This window comes from Haemorhous mexicanus, chromosome 8, assembly GCF_027477595.1.
Source record: "Haemorhous mexicanus isolate bHaeMex1 chromosome 8, bHaeMex1.pri, whole genome shotgun sequence".
NCBI lineage: Eukaryota > Metazoa > Chordata > Aves > Passeriformes > Fringillidae > Haemorhous > Haemorhous mexicanus.
Window position 1 is genome coordinate 12,592,186 of NC_082348.1, and position 14,925 is coordinate 12,607,110.

Here is a 14,925-nt window from a genome sequence, read left to right on the forward strand (position 1 = left end):
AAGCGTTGAGTGTGCTATTTTTTAAATTCAGCTACACAACAGAAATCTTTATAAATCAAGTAGTTTTATATTCAAGTTGACATTATCATGAGAAAGAACGGATTGTCTTGGTTAGTTTAAGATTCTCGCATCAAAGTCAACCATGTATTTAACACTTATCAACAAAATTAATGACCAGGGGTCTCTGAGGGACCAAGTGGCACTGGTGGCAGTTCTTTCAGAGAAAAATCCCCATAAAATAATACCTAATGTCTTCCTAGTTTAAATAAGAGAAGAATCGGAGGCCTTTAAAACAAAAATAGTTTCATATCAAAGGTTTAAAACATTAAAATCCGTCATGTTTATGTCTGGGCCCATATGGACAAGACTGCCTGGGAGGAACACTCTTCTCAGAATGAGAAATTTCAGGGCTGATCCAAACTGAACAATCTAAACTGGGCTTAGTCTGGTGCAAAACCTGCTGTGGGAATAAATCTATCTTTTCCTAAACCAATGTATTTCCTTTTAACTCTTTAATCAGCTGGGAAAAAAAGATGAAGTATTAGTCTGCTCCCCAGGTATGATGTGAAGTAACTACCCTCATGTGGTTTAGCAAGCAGTGGCAGAAAGTATTTCCTGGCAGTGGCTGCATGATCAGACCTCATCTCTGATTGCCTTATAGGCAAAGTTCTGTCCTTATTGATATGGTTACCACAATAGTGCAAAGCAGTAAAAATTAATGGTTTTTTCTTCATTTTCTCCAGGTCTGCAAACACATTCAGAAGAAAGCCTATAGACCTACTCTGCAGCTTTGTGGTTATTCTTTCTGCAAGAAGTTTAACATGAAACAAATATTCTTTAGACTCTTGGAATCAGGGTGTAAGAATTTACTGCCCTAGCCCATGCTGGAGCTTGCTACTCTTGTGACAGATGCAGCAGAAGGGAATTTACACCTGTGCTTCAGCTGTTCAATTTGCAGTCTACTGTCTTTACACAAACTCACACATTCATCAGCAGGTTAAACTGAGATGCCAGGATGAAAACTGGAGCAGCTGAAATGCAAACACATGCTCTCTTCCTGAAAACACAGTTTCTTCCTGCTCTCAGCCCTGCCAAAGCATTTCATCAGTCCTTTCCAATTCCCACATTTTCCTACAGGCTTCCTGGTATTGGGGAAATCGAGTTGAATGCAGTGCTTGAAAACTGCACCCTAATTTTGCTAAGAGACATTATTTTTCTGTGAAAGACTTAAAACAACCTCCCTTTCCTCAGAGCTAGATTTTACCTGGTCATTTTGGGTTGTATGGTGGGGCTCACCCAGTAAATGACTAAACAAAGAAGGAAAATCTTAAGCAATAGATTTGGATTCTCTTCCCCTGTTTACTGATTTTTAAAAGATGTAGTTCCAAGAGAAATAAACCTCTTTGTGGAACAGGGGTTGAACCTGTAGCACTCCAGCACTATGGTCAGGGCTATTTCTGGTGCCTGCAGGCAGTGCAAAACTGAAAGATGACAGCCAGTTTCTAGGCTGCCTTGACCATGATCAGGTTTTCAGGGTGATCAAGACAGAAGTGTCCCAGCAAGGCTTTTAACTGAATTTGCAGAACATTTTTGGCCTGGAAAGAACCCAGGTTACCAAAGAATATTCTTTGGAATACTGTTGTGCAATAGTAGAGAGGAAAAGAAGAAAACTACAAAGGGAAGAATTGCATTATGTTTTATATTAGTTTCATCTGCTCAGGCCCCACAGCTTCTTTAAAGCTACTGTAGGACTTTTGATGGAAGATACCAGGTTTTTCCCAACCATTCCCAGAGCATCCAAATCCCACTGTAAATTCGGTAAGTTGCAAACCTTTAGCAAACTCTCTCTGAAGTATATAATGAAACATCCAATGAAAATTAAATGGACAGTAGCCAGCAAGTACAAAAGCAATCTGTCACTGTAAGATATTTCTGCACAAACCTAAAATGTTGCACACAAAAGGTGTACTATCAGTCAAAAGCAGAGGAGCTTGAATGTAAAGCAGCCCTAAGCTTCTTTGTACTACAGGTCTTTAATTAGACCTAACAAATGAATATGAATCTGGAGGAGGAGAATTGGCAGGAGACCATTGCTGACGACACTCCTCACAATGAACAGCGGTGTTTTGACTCTAAAATGCAGATAAAAGCAAATGTGTGTCCTTTGTTTCTATAATAGGATGCAACATGCATTACACAGACAAGAAAAAAGAAAAAAAGATCAATGTCTGAGACTTTCAAGGCTCAATTTCTAGAGGGCACAAGGTACAAATGAAAGAGTTCATGGGAGACAATGATCCAACACTTAGCCCCAAGTCTGTTTTCTTTGCAATTAGAAAACGCTGTTTCAAAAAACAACACAAAAGAGCCCACACACAGAAATGAGGAGATACGTGAAAACATAGGAGACTGGGAAGGATTAATATTAATTTCATTCTAGTTTTACATTCATGCTGACATTATTTCCTAAAGACCAGAGTCCCTGAAGGAAGACTGCCTAGAACTTGGTAGCAGACTGTTTTTGCATTACAAGAGGAGTAGATGGTGTTTCAAAACATGTGAGATGGTCACATAGGTGTCTTCTATAGATTTGTCCCAGATGAACAACATGTTTAAGTGGCAAGATTCTTTATTTTCAGTGTTTTATTTGAAATTCAAATGAGTTCTTAATTGAGAAATCTTTGAAATAAAATATTTTCCTAATAGCCTTGAAGATTCTGTATCTCACAGTTATAAGAAAAACTTTTCTTAAAAGATGAAATTCTTGCTCCCCAAGAGGTAAATCAAAATTAGGTTTTAGCCTATTTTCTTTGGGGGGACAGGAGATAGTGGAAACATAACTTTTTCTGTCTGACTTTCCAAATGTATTTGGCAGGTGTTGTGGAAATGAAGGAAAGTCATGGCTTACTGTGGTTAGGAAATATATCTATCTATTCCAAAACCAAGATCTGCTAGTCCATCCCACTTTAACCTGGCTGACTGAAGTTATAGCTCTTACTCAGAACAATTACTTCAAGACTTTTGGATCTCAATTTAGGCACAGACCAAAAAAAAAGACCTGACTTCAATAATTCTTAGAACAAAACGGGGCCCTGGGAAGCATGAAGAGTATGTGAAGATGAAAAAAATCTTCTACACTTAAAGTGAATATTGCTTTCGTGCATCTTCAAGGGATTCAGTTCCAGATAGAGAAACACTTGAGAAGTTACTCCTTTCTTTTTACTTACATGAGCTCAGTACTCCTGCTGACCATCTCAGAGACTTTCATGTCTGCTGTGAAATGTTAAGAAAAAAGGGAAGGGGAGGACCAATCATTTCAAAAATACAAAAGTTACTGACTGCTCAAAGTGGAAGAGCCATGGGTTCATTGAAAGTCAGTGGGGCCCGGGAGGGACCCAGTCAGCTCCCTGTGGAGGCCTGGGATTGACAGAGTTTCTGTTTAATGGGAGCAATGTGATGGAAAGACAAAGAACATGAGATGCAGAAATGGAGGCAGTAGCACAGACCTGGAAAGCCCTGAACTACGGCCAATTGTCTCCTGGGTTATTTGACTTGAGACAGGAGCATCAACATTAAAAAGTACCTCAAGGAAATATTCATAGAGGGAGAATGCAAGAATGAGTATTTTAGCTGATTTTCCTTTCAATGTATATAAAATGGAGAGAGAAAGCAGTTAAAGAAGTAGAAGCTGTAGGCCTTGAGGAAAAACTAAAATTAAATTTTTTTCATATGGCACTTGAAGGAAGAACTACTATTTCTAAGTGTGTCATGATCTAAGCCACAGTTGGCTGTGCAGCTCTTTTTTGCTGTCTGGGTGAATGCAGCCTGTTGGCTGCCTCTGGTACCACATAGGCTGTGGGTCCACCTGCAGGACACCTGTCTGTCTCTGTTGAGCTTTTGGGATCCTGGAGGTACATTTAACTCTTTGAGTGAGCTCTGTGTGCCTTCACATGTCTATATCCTCCCATCAGTTAAAGGAAGGCCTTGCTGAAAACAGCTGGGAAAGTATGCTACACTTCTGTGCTCATCTTAACAGAAATGAAGAAAACAATGGTTTAACCCCCATCTAAAGTGTTTCACTACATGTAAATGACAAAAGATCTATGAGAAATCCTCTTTACAAAAGCTAATTGGACATCACTTTAGGTGATAAAAAGAGGGTTTGTAGAAATACAGCCACAAAGGAACAAATGTCAACATAGAGAGAAAGCTCTCGCTGCTGCCATGGGCTCTTTTGAGCAGAGACAGGTCAAATAAAAAAATCTAATTCAAATCTCATGTGACACCGAGCCCTTTCCCAGTATCCTGAAAGATCAAGATCATTTCTGGGGGCAGTGTCATCCTCTGCACCTGAAGGCAGAGGTGAGCAGCAGGACCCAAGCACAGTTTTACAGCACGTTAGTCAAGGCGATGACACCCCTCAAGAGGAGAGAGGAACTCCGCAGGTCCCAGCAGTGTCAGCCAAAAGCCAGCAGGGGAAATGGTGCTGCCTACCCTTCTGCAAAGGGCAAAGGCACGTGGGGATGGAGGTTTCACTTGTTAGATGTGTGGCAGAGGGGAAAGGAAAGTTTGGCAGTTATGAGGGAATTTCAAAATTCCTCAGCCATTGATTTCACAGGGAAAAAAAGAAGAATTCATAAAAATGGAAATGCCTGTGGTTTATGGTTGTTCCCTCTCTTTTGCTGGCCAGCAGTGGAGCTCAGTGAGAAAAGATCTTTCTGTTACCATTTTCTGCCTCAAAATGAATAGGGGTCTCTGTGTGCCTCAAATGTTGTTGCAACACAGCAGCAGGTAACATCCAGTGTACTCATTTATAACCGATGGGAGGAAGCAGAGAGATAAGAGCAAGCTCTAATATTTTATTACCCTTTGCAATCTGATTAATCCAATTTAGTGTGATGAATGTAAAGAAAGAAAATAGCAATTCTTTGTATTCCACTCCTACATTTCATTACAAGCGCCTAATGAATGCTAATAAATTAATTTTCAGACACCTTTTCTGAAGCGAAGTATTTTTGCATCTGACTGCTTACACTGAGAAAGGGAGGAGTAAACAACTAAATACTGAAGGTCTTGCACATTAATCATATAAATTTCATTTTACAGGCAGCCTAAAAGATTGAACAGTTAAGCTTTTGTCAGAAATCATGGAAATTGAGAAAATGGAAAGAAATCTCTCTCCTAGTCCTTTAAATGCAAGAATAAACTTTCCTAACTGTGCATTATACTATCCTGCATCCAATTTCAGAAAGTATAAGTAGAGGGTGTTTCCCCTCTATGATATTTGGAAATTTCTAATTAGTGCTATGTTCTATCTTAAAGGGACACTTATAAATTAATGTGGCCTAGAAATATTAGTATTTAAAAAATAAGCCTATTGGAAAATTGCTAGATTTAGTGTGGGAATACTCTGTGGGAAAACTGGCATAAAATCTTAATTTGTTCACATGCTTCTTGGGTGTGGCTAGTATATATATACACATACATGCATGCATATATACGTACATATATATAATAAATGTACATATACTTACAGTGTTGGAACTTGGGATGACATCTGACTAACTGAATCTCCTTCCTTTTATATTTTGCTCATCCATTGGTTAAGACAGGAATGCACAAAATACCATACATACCTGGACTGAATTACTAATAAAAATAGTAAACAGAGGCGACAGTAAAAGAATTTTAAACTAATGAAAATAATTAATAACTTCAAAAACCTGCAGTAAACATATTCCCCTAATTAACAGAATAAGCCAAGTGTTCTTATATAACTACAAAGCTCTGGAGATATAATGTAATTTCATGCTAGCTTCTCTTGCACTGCTTATTGCTTTAAAGTAACTGTATCACTGAAAGTATTTAAGAGAGCAATTGCTCTTGGGGATGTAAAAATCCTTAGATGTTTGCATCTAAATAAACTGGGTAGCCCCATTAAAATAGAGATAAAGGCACATTATCAAACAAGTGGTAATTAGAGCTGTTATAGTTTCTGCATGACCAACCCCCCAAAAAAGTATTAATTAGTGATTAATATCACCTGAGATTAAGCTTAGCCAATATTAAATTTAAGTACTCAAGTTCATTAAATAGCTTAGACTGGTGCAAAAATTTATGGGCAGGCACTCTAATGATTTTGCACCAGTGAGATGTGGTTTATCTATTTTAAACCAGTGGGCTACATTTTATTGCTTTATTGCTATTCTCAATAGAAAATTAGAATAGAACAGATTTATGGCTCTAGAAAGATTATTAGGCCTCATTTCACTCTTGTTTAGGCCCAGTTGCAGGAAAACAGAGCCACGTCCACAAGGACTCGGCAGTGCTCAGGATCTTCGTGGCGTTCCATTTCTGCATTGACACAGCTGGTGGGGCCCAGGTTGCCAGCTGTGGGAGCCACACAGAGCTCTTGGATGGCAGGAAGCTGTTCCTAAAATCACAGTGGTCTCATTTGTTTCCTACTACATGTTAAAATATTTTGCTTCAGATTGTCCAGCTTTTCTTGGCAAAAACACTAGACTGAAAAAAAAATTATACTTGCATGACTCACGCCATCCCCAGCTCTCCACTCGTAAAACAATTGCTGAAGATCAGAGGTGGCATGAGGGAATTATCTGAGCTGGCAGTGGCTGGTTGCTGATGGCCATGTTTTCCAGTGCTGGTTATTCTTGTTAGCAGTAGTTGAACTATGAATATCTTCCCAGTTTGAAGACTCCAGTATTTTGATCAGGGAAATAAATCCTGCAAATCATCTGCATTGATTTTTGCTAATCCCCAGTGCTTCCTTCATCCAGCTTGGACCACAGCTGACTGGCCATCTCCCTTCCCAGCTTCTGGGTGTCTTCCTGGAGCCAGAGGAAGAAGGAATGTGAAAGCATACAACAGCCAGGCCAGACACATCCCACTGGTGCACACTGCCACCTCTGCTGGCTGGAGTCAGCCCTGGATTAAGGACTGCAGAGAAAGCAACTATTTAGTTCCATGTCTGGGTTTATTTAATCTACAGTTTTCTTCAACTCCATTATTACCATGATGAGGGCCCCTGGCTGCCTTATCTCTGGGCACTGATCCAGGGACTGTATTTGCTGCTTGGGTCACAGATTGCCTGTAATGCTCAAGGGCAGGAGTAGCCTCAAGACCACAATGTCATCTTACCTATGGAGGAAGATGGAAATCCATGCCATGGCTGTGCGGATTATTTTCTTGTGCTGAAACAATTTTACACAATAAATCTGAATCTTGGTGTATTTAATTTTGTCTGACAATCCTTGAAGTCCATTCAGTGAAAAGAGCTCTGAGATGGTTCAGCTGATATCTGAATCTCTCCTACTTAGGCAGCAGTACCACAGTAACACAGTTAATAAGACTGTCCTGGCTCTTTGCTGAAATAGAAATGAGACCAGCTGATGCAAACTGGGCCCTAATGGTGCAGAATTTGTGACTAATACAAATGAGGCTTTGCCTGTAAGTCATTACTGCTCCTAATTCTTAGAGAAGACATGACCATTACTATTTCTGCTGGAAATGCCAGTCAGGCATTACAGAAAGACTGCCCACCACAGCCAACACATCGTGGATGTGTTGTGTCACTGACAAAGTGATCTCCTCAAAGGAAAAGCACTGCTGGCTGTGCACACTCACCTCTCTCTTCTCTTGGCACTGGTGAGCTCCTAGCATGAACACAGGATGCTTTCAGGAAGGCATGGGGCCATGCAGACAGATGGGCAGGGGGAGTGACATGCCAGAGAAATGGGATGTGTTTCAAGAGTTGAGTAACTAGGCCCAAATACTCATCCAGGGATGTCAGAACAGCAGTTTGGTCTGGATGCCTGCACAGGAGACCAAAGAAATACCCTTTTGCTTCCCACTGCAGCTCAGGATGTGAGGAATGAGGTACTTAGCATTTATATGGTGTTCATATGATCAAAGTGCTGTCCTGACATGACCTAATCAAAGAGTACAGCACCCTTCTGAGACATGTATGGCCTTCAACTCACTGATGGGACAACAGATGGGGAAAATTGTGTGTTTTGGCCACCAGTGCTTCTGCCAGGAACTCCCATCTCCCTTCCCTCTGCTTATTTCTCTAAGCCCATCTATGCAAAAGGCACCGTGTGCTAGGCTGTAGTTGCCGAAGGGGAAATTTTGTTTCAAGGGACTTGTTTCTTTGCAAGTTGATTTCCATCGCATGTAAGAAACATTTGTCAACCTCAATGAAAGAAAAAGTTTTCCCTGAATTCTCTGGCCATACCCCCATCCCTGCCTCCTGTGGTGTGCAGGTTTGTGTGTGATCAAGGCATGACAGGGGCACTGATCCTCTATGCTCAGTTTACAGTAAAAGCTAACGTGTTGCTCTGAGCATTTCTCCCTCTTTGTTACTGCAGTGCTGAACAGCTCAGGACACTTGTATGCTATTTGGATACAGAAAGACATGAAAACAGTTTTTAATGGCAAAGTTTCCTTTTTTGGGGACGGGGAACTCAGGAGCCAAGTGCGCAGTCTCCTTGTTGGGGTGTCTTATTGAGACACCTGGCTGAGCTGACAGAACTGTTCATGCTGCAAACACCCTGAGGGGGAATCTCTGCTTCCACAAAGCTGTTCACTGGTGATGCTGCCAGAGCTGTGCTGAGGACATCACAGGTGAGGACTAGGGATGTGCTAGGATGGATCCCTACATGGAGCTAGGCTGGGATGGAAAGCATTGGGAGTGCCCAGGGCTCCTTCAGCATCCCGTTCAACAACCATCCTCTGTGCTGGCCCCAAGCACACCTGAAGCCTTCACAGCAAGGACATATCCATGTATTAGTCCACCTCCCTGGGAATGTCTTATAACCTAACAGTTCCTCAGAAGAAACTATTTGAGGGGAATTTCTGTCTCCCTGGTATTTTGGTCTATCAGCAAAACAAAGCAGTTGAAGAAAGTGAACAAACTTCTCAGAAACTACTCCTTCCACCCCCAGATTCCTTCCCATGGAGTAAGTGAGCACAGACTGGTCTTTAATGTGGGAGTTTAATTATCAATATTTAGCTAGGAGGTTTGATGAATATTATATTTATTATGTAAGTTTGGAAAGGCACTTCAGTCCCTGTATTTAACTTATCACTTTTAATGCAGCTGAAATAAGAAAGCCTCCTCACACTCTGTTCTTTTCTTTAACAGGCAAACTATAATATTCTTTGCTCTCATGCTGCTTCATTTTCAAACACAGCACATGTAAACAAATTTGGCAATAAATTATGCAAAAGTGTAATAGCAACAAATATTTCAGAGAGCTAACTGGCAAGTTTATTCTCTGAATATGAATGACAAATAATTGCTTTATTTGCCTAAAGGAGCTTGTATGTATATTTAAAATGCTTGGCATTCCACTTCTCTTCACCTCAATGACAAAATTCTCTGCACTGTCAGTGGGTCTCAGATTTTATCTATGGATATAATAAATTAGCTGTATTTATAATTTTTATCCCCAGAATGAATTAATAGTAATTGATCTTTACCTTCCATGTGATATAAATCTTATGTTGATGAGAAATGGCTCAGGTTTTTCTGCTATAAAATCTCACAGAAGACTTCTGCATCCCATGTTGGGCTGCTAATATCTCAGCATTATGTAATGTGAGACCCTGAAGTATGAAAAATTTGTTTTGAAACTCCTTAAGTTTTAATTACCTACAGTGCAGCCACTAGAACACTCCAAAAAACCCTGAAACAAACCCAGCTTTATTTCCCATGAGAAACTATTTCTCCTTTCTCTCATCCACAAGATGTATCTGCAGATGTACAGTAAAGAGATCATGGAGTGCTGTTGTGGGATGGGTCTATGGTGAAGATTTGTTCATTCAAGATTTGCACCTCCCTTAGCTGGAAGGAGCAGCTGCTGTTCATGGCCCCACTTAGAGCCTGGGCTGGAGAACAGCCAGGGATCCATCTCTGGTGCTGCTGTGGACTATGAGCAACTTAACTCCCTGTTGCACTAAAGGTCAGCAAACACATTATCAGAGGTGAACAGACTCTCAGCCTGGGGCCCAGATTTTATTCCATCTTTCTGACACACACAGGCCATGTGATGCCATCAAAGAAAAAACATCATCCCTTCAAAACCATTCTCTTCACCAAACAGAATTTGCTTTGGATGAGGTGCTGATGCAGGTACTGAGTTACTGCAGTAACTGACCCACTGTTACTGGTTAGTGACAGCAAAAGAAATCTACTGCTGATTAGTTAATTACCCACTCAGGGAGCTTAAAGGACCCATCTCAGTTTGCTGAATAACCATAATTTCTTGGAAATAAATGAATTAACATTGATATCTCTCCACAAATGGAAGGACTGGATGTATGGAAGAGGAAAAATTAAATATGGATGATTGAGTTTTCTTGCTTTTTGCTGCTGGGAAGGACTCCCTCTGTTCAAAGTCCACAATCATATTTTGGTGGGTTCTTTAAACAGTTACCAGTGAAATGTATAGGAACTGCAGCTGCAAGCTCACTTTATGGTGCACTAACAATAAGGAGGTGTGGTGACTCTTCCTTTAGCACAGGAGGGAATGTCCAGTGGTTCAACATGAATGAAGGGCAGAAAAATATGCTATTTGTTTGAGGCCTGGTGGTACTTCATGGATGAGTGTAAGGCTTGAAGAGAAGTCAAGAAATTGAACAGATGTGCATACAAGAGTGGCATTTTCCAAAAGCTATGCTCTAGCAGGTATGTGACACCTTCAAAAATTTTCATGAGACAAATCTCATAGACAGTGAAATGGGCATGGGAGGTCACAGATTTGCCTCCAGAGAAGATTGCCATAAGAAATGGCGCAGTTGCAGTATACTGCTTTTTATAGGAACTTGCTGTAAAAAAACCCACTTCACATGGAAGCTTATCAATTTGTGTTCCTTCTGTTGCATGTAGAGGAAAAACTTTTAAAGAAACTACTTAACCGTTGTTTTGACAGAAGAGGTAGGGAAGAAAAGTTTGAATAAAATCCAGAGAGTATATGAATAAAAAACCTACTCCAGTTGGACAAGACAGGTTCAGGTTTCAGTTCCTGAGCTTTAAGAATCAGAAAACCTCTCTACTATCTTCAGCTTGGGGGAAGAAAGGTGAAGGACTTTAAGTCTCCTGCTTATTCTGGGTTCAGTACCCAAATTTTTATTCAGCGTTTTCCTACTGAACCAAAGAAACATTCCCAACATGGAAATGCTTTTTATATTGCTAGATTTCCATGAAAATGATGATTTTGAACAGGTGCTGTGCTGCAGCAAAAGCATTTGCTGGAACATCCCCCGTGAACATCACTGATTAGCTGGCAAAACACCAAGCTTGCTTTTTAAGAGAAGAACTTACTGATTAACACGCAATTTTGCCATTAAAAAAAAAAAAAAAAGATTTTTTGCCCTCAAAAGAGTTGCATTCTGTACTTCAGTTCCTACCATGCTGAAGTATTAAACTTCAAGTGGCAGCATTCTGGTTGCTCTCATATAATTTCACTTCTTTCTGAAGGATAAGAGTCAAGCAGAGACTTTCAGATAACATTCTGTTCATCTGTAACTGAAACAAAGGAGCCATAGCAATAGCTGGCCAAGGAAGGATGTCACTTGCTTCAGGGATTGCTGGTAGCCAGGATATCCAAGCGTCTTATTCCTCAGAGACAGGAAGATTTCCTCATTGCTGAGCAGTTTTACGTTCACTAATGATAATGATATTCCTTTCACTTTTTTTTTGAACTCCACATTGCAGTGACCACTAGTTCAGTCGAGGAGCATAATGTATGTACAGGGGGAACGTAAAGTTACTTGTAGCAGTTTAAAGCTGAGACATGTTCCATTCTGTCTGCAAGTGCTTCAAATTCCCATAGAGGCTCTTTAAAAAAGCCTTAACTCTTTGTCATATTTTTTATAAACAAAAAGAGATAAAAAGCCCTTCTGAGGTGACTATAGGAAAAAATCAAGGCAGAATAATTTCTGTGATGGACCAGGAAAAAAAGTTTTCCTGCATAAACTAAGAGGAAAATAGTTTTGCAACTCAAACCATGTATGAGAGATCTTCACCTGTATATAGGATACTTGTTTGTGGCTAAGGCATAATGCAACCTGGCATTCTGTTGCCAGAAAAAAAACAAACAAAAGAGTAGAGAGGCAGCAGAACCATTTACCTTTTAAACTCAACCCCAGAACTGCATGCTTAGCATGAGCACTCCCTCCACTCCAATCCCTAATACTCCTTGCTCCTTTTCTCTTTTTATAGACCCTGCTCTGAATCCTGACCTAGAAAACTGGTATTCATAGAAAATGAAGGAAACCTCACAAGTTTCCTCAACTGCTCCTGCCCTCCCACACTGCCAATCTTCCAGCCCACACAACAGCCCCCACAGGCTGTCATTCTCTACCACTATGCTGTTGCTCCAGCTGCACTCTTCTGTGGCAGCGGCTTTGTGCCTGCAGCTGGTTTCACACCTGAGGGCAGTAATGAACTGCTTCTGGCACACTCTGCTGAAGTGGGAAGATGTTATTAACTCATATTATAGGTGAGGAACAGCTTGAGGGACTGAAACTCAGCTGCCCCAAAGTATGTAGGCATTTTGTATACAGCACAGTAAGGCACTTTGCACTTTTAAGGACTTGAGCTTAGTCATTTGTGAAAAATTGTAAGCTGTTATGTGACAAAAGAGAATCTGTGTCTGTTCTCCCCACTGAGGAGATTTTAAAAAATCATTTGAGTCCTTCCAGGCTTGTGTTCTTAGACTGACTATAAGGTTGAGTAACACAGAAAAAGTGGACAAAATCACTGAGTTTGCAATAGCATTTTTCCTATAAATGAGGTCAGATGGATTTCAAATAAGGGTGGCCTTGAAAAATATAAGGAGCTTTAGGAACTCAGCTACTTCTGAAGGAACCAGGCTCATGCAAGGTCAAAATAATTCTGAGAGTCCCAATCCCAAACATTTTTCTCCAACCTAAGGGGTTGCAACACGTTACAGAGAGGCAAGGGAGGCAGGGAAATACACACTTTGAGTGTGGAGAGAAATGAAGCAACTATTTGAAGGTCACTGCTTATTAGAGCAATTAACTGAACATTAAATCAGTAGGGTGTTAATATCCAAGAATTTTGGCTCTAGTCCTATAAACCCTTTTGCCAACTCCAGGCAGGTTTTCTGTACCTGTAACTTGTTGCTTCCTTCCTGTTGTTTCTTTGCAATGGAGCTAAAAATGTGAAGGACTTTGCTGAGCCAACACTTTGTTTCTGGACAGACCTGATTTTTGTAGAGTTCATATTGAAGACGCATCCAGGGTGCTTCCATTGTCAGCCCCTCCACAGATGCTACTTATGCCCATCTTGGAGATCTGCCTTATGGACTGGCTGTCAGACACAATGTCTTCAGTCCAAAGTCACTTTTTCCCAGATTCTACTCTATTAAAAAAAACAACCACAAACAAAACAATTTGTTATAATTATTACTAGTAGTAACAAACACTGCCTCACTCAGGACTGGCTCTCGCTCTAGGTGGAAGAGCAAAAGGGTCCTTCATGTATTTTTTTTGTGCTCTTCACCAGGAAGGGTCTGGAAAGGGAAGATCCACTCACTCAGACCTGAAGATTCTTGTTGTGTGTCCAAACAGCTGAGACAGACAGAAATGTCAACGCTTGTGTAAGGTGATGTGAGAGAAGCATAACCAGACTGGAGATACCTGGCTGTCGAGTTCCACAGGAAAATACCAGCAAGCACAATTCTAATTTTTTTGGGTTTTTATAACCTCAGTTAACAACCCCATATTTATCTCTCCTTCTTAATTTCCCCTATTAGGAAAGCTACCCAAACAAGGTTACCCAAAGAGTTGCCCTACCAAGGAGTTTTCTGGTCTTGCAGGACAGCGAGTCATAGAAGATTGCCCTTCATCCTCCTCTGTCCTGGCTCTCTCCTGTAGCTGCCAGAAACTGCAGCAGTTATCATGGCTCTGCTACTATTGGTACTTTCATTTTGTCCCACCACTCACACATGGATCTGCTGCCTGGGACTTGGAGCACACCCTGAAGGACTTGTGGTCCACATTGATGAGACATACCAGGGGTGAAAATCAACTCTAATTTAACAGAGGAACTGTATGGCAAAATCACCATTTAAAGATGTTCAGTGCTTTACCAAATCATCCAAACAGTTTAGGTTTTAAGAAAAACTAAGCAGTTAATTCCTCAAAGGCTTCTCTGACGATGGATGGATGAATATGCATGTGTGTTGTGTGGAACCTGTGAAATCACAATCGACTGTCTTAAAAGCTAAACCAAAGTTGCCTAAGGACTAGACAGAACTACCAACAGAAATTAATCCTGCTTCCTAATCTTCACCTGGTGCTTTCTTTGTTTTGCTGTTAAATAGTAGCAACAGCAAATTTGATCAATAGAAAGAAGTGATTTTTGGTTCTTCTTTGATAGTTTTCATCTTGGTGTTTTCAGCAAAGAAAAAAGAAAGTAGTAATTTGATATCGTGGGAAATACAGTATTTGCCATGAAAAATTTCAGAAAGTTTTTCCCGTGTCATTCTAGTATTTAATACCAGTTTGGCACTGAGACTTTCACTTTGGCTCAACTTTGGGCTGGATCTGTAGCTCAGGCATACTATAGTTTCCAACTGTGATAATTTCAGCTCGTGTAAAAAAAAAATATATATTAAAAAAGTATATTTTTAGGCATCCACTTACCTCTGAAATTGCTTTTGGTGACAACTACTGTAGGACATGACTGCTATGGTATCTGCAAACATTTTACTGCCTGTCAGGCTAACTTGCTTTAACAATCTCAGGAGAACAGTTTGAATTCTAACGAAGAGTAATAGGAACACGATGAAAATGCTTGTAGAATTGATAAGCCTTTTACAGGTAAACAAGCTAACTTTTGTCTTTGGTAGACCTAATTAAATCTATTTTTAAAAA